This window comes from Rhincodon typus, chromosome 30 (assembly GCF_021869965.1).
Source record: "Rhincodon typus isolate 14 chromosome 30, sRhiTyp1.1, whole genome shotgun sequence".
Lineage (NCBI taxonomy): Eukaryota > Metazoa > Chordata > Chondrichthyes > Orectolobiformes > Rhincodontidae > Rhincodon > Rhincodon typus.
Genome location: NC_063361.1, coordinates 37,515,570 through 37,521,230, shown reverse-complemented (window position 1 = coordinate 37,521,230; position 5,661 = coordinate 37,515,570). Strand labels below are relative to the sequence as shown.

At 39.8% G+C, this 5,661-nt stretch overlaps 1 protein-coding gene across 1 annotated transcript in view; it reads left to right on the top strand.

The window, feature by feature from the left end:
• The window catches only part of LOC109930473 (receptor tyrosine-protein kinase erbB-2-like), a 59,961-nt gene that overhangs the window by 343 nt on the left and 53,957 nt on the right, over window positions 1-5,661 (top strand). The window lies entirely within an intron of this gene.

The following is a 5,661-nucleotide window of genomic DNA, read 5'->3' as shown; positions in this document are numbered from 1 at the left end:
CGGCGCTCCCTCAGCACTGACCCGCTCCGGCAGTGCGGCGCTCCCTCGGGGTGTTCAGTTACCATTTTTGAAAAGGTGAGATATTTGGTGAGATTGGAAGTGTGAAGGAAATGATTCAGATTTGTAGGAGCCAGGTGCTGGACTGTTTTGATTCTGAATATGAGAATTTTTAAATAATTGTGCAGCAGATCTGCGAGACAATGCAACATAAGTCAGTGAAAGTGGAGGTGATTGGTGGATGTGACTCTGTGAAAATTCGTTTGTGGGAACAGAGTTTCAGATGATTTAGAGTGATTAGCAGGCAGGAGATGAGATACCAGTTGTAAGCCTGTTGGATATTTTTGTACCCAGAACTAAAAAATGTATGGTTGATGATTTTGGCTATGGGTATGTGTGTGGCCAATGTTACAAAAGTGCAGATAGGTGGTCTTGGTAATGGAAAGGAGATAGGATCAGAAGCCCACCTATGAGTCAACTGGCTCATTATTTGTAAAATTTCATTTGTCAAAATTCTAGGATCAGGTTTCTTTCTAAAGTTTGAATGCAGTCATCAAGTCCTGTTTAGAGGGTTGTGGAATTTCCATGGTTGAATATATTCAAGGCTTAACATATTTTTGGTCTCTAGGAGCAGAGAAATATTGCAAGTGATTGAGAAAGTAGAGTTGAAACCCAAGATCAGGGTTATGTTGAATATCACAGCAAGTTCAATCTGTACAATATTGAGAAGATGCTGCGTTGTTGGAGTTGCTATCTTTTGGTTGAGAAATAAACCAATGTTGACCTTTCAGGTAAAATTAAAAGATCAGTTTGGCTACCATTTTGGAAAAGAAGAGGGATCCTTAATGTCGTGGCCAATATTTATTCCTCAGTCAGCATTTCTCAAATAGATTAACGAACATTTATCATGCATGTGGGATCTTACTCTGTGCAAATTACCAACTGGGTTTCCTGTATTACAACAGTGACCATACTTTAAAAAGTACGTGCTTGGCTGTAAAGTGCTTTGACAAATCTAATGGTGATGAGAAGTGTTTTATAAATGCGCGCCTTTCTATTGACAACTAATTGAAGAGTAGCTATAAGGAAGTGCTCCAGAACACATTTCTTCCATGGCTTTGCTTAGAATGTTCATGTTAGTGATTGCCTGATTTTGTTTATGACGTGTGGTTCAATCACATAAAAGCGAAACTCGCAGGCCCATGTAATTTATTAACTGCTGCTTTGATTTTACACATTGCAGTCTCTGTGATTTCATGTCAGTGGAAGCGCACTGAAGCGTGTGAGATACTTGCACCTTGCTTGTTCTTTCCAAGTAGAAATTTTCTGTGGTTTACTGTGGTCACAAAGCATACCACTGGGTCACCAGCAGTTTGACAAAAGCCAAATATTTTGCCTGCAGTCACCATGAGATAGGAGCCAAAATGACTTGAAAAAGTAGCTGTAGGATAAGGAGAGACTGTGTTAATGGCCTTGGAAAGTTAATTTTTAAATGTTGCAACATCAGCTGAATGGGTCAATGTAGATTGTGATACTTGTGATCAAGACTAGGGCTGTTTGTTGAGGAATTGTTTAATTATCAGTAAAGCATGATGTCACTTTAGAAAGTGTTTTTAAGACACCTCATTCACTGACAGTTTCAGACAATAAGTAATCAGAGCTGCAGGCCTTGCCTAGAGGGATTTTCACGATCCTGGGCTCTGTTTGACGAGCCTTATGCACACACAGGAAGATCAGCATCTAATGCCAACAGGAAAGAAAAATAATTTTGTTGGGTTCTGGATGTTATTTAAAGAGTCAGCAGTGAGATTATGGTCCATAGGTTTTATTTGAAGATTACTTAGACTCTGCATTGCTTTCAGCTCAAACAGGAAATTGTCATTGGAGAATAGGGAAAATGTTAAACTATTGAACAGTTAGTGAAGGAAGTGATGAGCTGAATGTCTGAAATCACATACAAAACAGAGGTTGCTGGAAAAGCTCAGGTCTGGCAGCATCTGTGAAGAAAAATCAGAGTTAATGTTTCGGGTCTGGTGACCCTTCCTTGGAACAACCTCCACCTTTTCCAGCAACCTCTGTTTTTGTTCCTGATTTATAGCATATGTAGTTCTTTTGGTTTTTGTCAAAAATCACATGTTTGCATGAACAGTTTCTGGATGTAAACTTTCCCAGTGCCATCTTGAGAGGAGCTTTTATATATTTACTTTTATATACATTTTGTGCTTTACTGACCTGATATTTAAGTAACCATGTTGGTAGTCTCAAGGCATTGCCCATACAACTGTGCTGGTAATATTTCTCATTAAGCATCTATTGAGAGGTTTTGTGCAGTGGAAGCATGTGGCAGCTGAAATAAACACACAGATTAGGAGCAGGCCCCTGGAGCTTGCTCAGTCATTCAATAAGGTGATGTTATTCCATGTGTGTCCTCCCCAAACCGTTTCCTTGAGGAAAGTTTTTTTCTTATATGCCTTGTAGGATAACTCCTCATTTATAAACAGTGACCCCTAATTCTGAATATTCTCACATGGAAACATTCTTACCACACGTATCCTGATGAAACTTCTTTGGATCTTTATGCTTCAATCAAATGGGTTCTTACCCTTCTAAATTGTAGCAGGTTCAAGCCTAGTCTGACCAACTTTTCTTCAGAAGATCACCACCTGTTCCGAGTCTTAGTCTAGTAAACTTTCTTTGAATTGTTTCCAACACATTTGCCTCCTTTAAATAAGGAGACTGTCCTTGCACTTATTACTCCAGAAGTGGTTTCACCAATGCCCTGCATAGTCGTAGCATAACCCTTACTTTTGTATTCAGTTTCCTTTGTTACTTACTGCAATCTATTAGTTTTCCTAAATATTTGCTGTACCTGCAAACTAATCTTTGTGATTCATGCACATGGGCACCTAGATTTCTGTGCATCTGAGATATCTACAGTCTCTCATCATTGTGACAGTATGCATCTTTTATTCTTTCTGCCAACTTTGACTTCACATTTTCCCACATTATACTCCATGTGACTTGGACTATTTATGTTCCTTTGTAGCTTGCAGCTCCAATAATTTGCTTAGTACCATTTCCCTGGTGATTGTAATTTTCTTACATTTCTCCCTTCCATTTTCTGTATTTCAGTTATATCTGAGATGTTACTTTTTGTCCACTGTGGTGAAGACTGATGCAATAAAAGTGTTCCTCTGTCATTTCTATTATTAATTCCCCAGATCCACTTTCTGTAAGACTGATGTGCTCATTTTGTTAACTCTTTTCTTGCTTTTGTATTTCTAGTTAGCTTTTACCTTTTGTTCCTTATTAATCTTTTAGCCATTTGTTGCTTTTCTAATGTTCTGGTCATCAACCTGATCTGCTATCATCTTTAGGCAATTAAGTTTTTCTTTAATAAGAACTGATAATGCTGGAGAAACTCAGCATGTCTAGCAACATCTGTGGAGAGAGGCACAAGGTTAATGTCCAAGTCCAATGATTGTTCAAAACATTGAAATCATTGAACTCAAAGCATTAACCTTGTTTCTCTCTCCATAGCTGCTGCTAGATTTGCAAGTTTCTCTGATACTTTGTGTTTTTATTTTGGAAATCCAGCATCCACAATATTTTGCCTTTATTTTAGTGCTTTTTCTTTAAGTATGAAACTAAAAATTTTAGTTAACCATGGATGATGGGTCTTCTCCTTAGAATTTTTCTTCCTTTATTGGAATCTACTTATTCTGCGTTTATGAAATATTTCCCTTCCAAGACCTGCCACTACCTAATTTGCCAGTTCACTTTAGCAAACTCTTCTTTCAGTCCCACATAATTGTCCTTTTTTAGTTCAAAATACTAATCTTGGGCTCACTTTTCTCTGTAAAATTCAATCATATTATCTTTGGACTGAGGGATACCTTGACTATAAGATCATTAATTAATCCCATCTTTGTGCACAAAAGCCATGTCTGGTATAGCCTGCTGTCTTTTTGGTTTTGAAACCGATGTTGTAAGAAACTATTTGGAAAATATTCTATATTGTCTTCATGTAGGCTGCTTTGGCCTATTGACAGTTCAAGTATATATGTAGATTAAAACCTCCATATTGCCAAGACAAGCTCCCTTTTCTTCCTATATGTACAATTTTACTGCATTGTTATTGTTACAGATCCTGTACACCACCCCCACAAGTTATTTCTTGTTTTTTGTCATTTCTCGCCTTTTTAATTGCGCAAACCTCGGACGCCAACTGTTGATCTCCCAATGTGGCTAATCTCTGCCAGGTACTGATGGGGCTGAGGGGCCCTCTGATAAGGGAATATGGTGTGTTGAGGAGCCGGTTGGTAGGGAAATCAGCCAGGGTTTCTGCCTCTGACCTGTGACTTGCTAAATAACCATGAGTTTGGACTGGTTTGAATTCAATATTGGTTCTCCACCTCAGTGACAAACCCTCCGATAATGTCCAGATGCAGCATGCGAATAATATTCAAAGATGGTGAGCCAGTAGTTTTGCACGAAGAAATATGGGAAAGTTGTTCAAACACTGTGCCTGCACAGACCAGGTTTTGAGAGCAGTTTCTGCTGTATGACCATAGGATAAGTGTGATTGACTTGAAACATGAAACCCTGAAACTGGGAAAGGGGGAGGTGTAGTGTTCACCAAGTTTCTCTTTCCATGCCATGATCATTAGGATACACAGACTCAGACAGTATTTGTCATTGTTTTCAGCCTGAGATGCCTAGCCCATCCCAAAACAAGGCATGAAGTTCTGATTCTGAAGTGTGCCAGCTCATAAAGTGGAGAGTATTGAACGCCACCTGCATGCATAAACTGTTCTGGTTTAGCCAGTTTTTGATTAAGTTGTTTGTTCTGTGAAGCTTTGTAAGCAGCTTGTTTGCACTATTGTTGGGGCTGTCTTTGGCCTGAAGTCGGTCAGACTAGTTCATCCTGTTTCTGAGATAGTAGGAACTGCAGATGCTGCAGATCCTGTTTCTGTTTTCTTGGAGCACTTTGAGTAGTTGATGCTTGCAGCATGACTCCAAAGAAGCATGATATCTGTATTGGGTTTACACGATGTTGCGTGCCTATAGCCACATCTCAGTTTATTACTCACTGTTTTACTAAAGGGCGGTTCGAGAGATTATTCCTTCACAGGTCGGGTTATTTCATGAGAACTTTGCACTTTGAACCAACTAGGCACCCAGTCTCCTGTTATTCTCTTCTGCCAATATCATTTGAGCTGTTCAACATCCTCCCGATAACATTATGAATGAGCTTATTGCTTAGTTTCCTCTGTCTCAGCCTCCTCAGGGGACTCTGGTCCCTGCGGTCCTTCCTTTCAGTTTTCTGTTCAATTTGTGACTCTGAGGGCCTTTATGATTCTCTTCTGCTTCCAGCATTGAGCTGGGCAGCCCAGGAGGGACTTACCCTCAACTCACTGACTATAATGAGCCCTACCAGCAAAGCACTTATTATAGAGTCATACAGCATGGAAACAGGCCCTTTCATCCAACTCATCTGCGCCGACCAGACATCCCAATCTGACCTAGGGTTAGTAGGAACTGCCGATGCTGGAGAATCTGAGATAACAAGGTGTAGAGCTGGATGAACACAGCAGGCCAAGCAGCATCAGAGGAGCAGGAAAGCTGACGTTTCGGGTCTAGACCCTTCTTCAGAAAATTCTT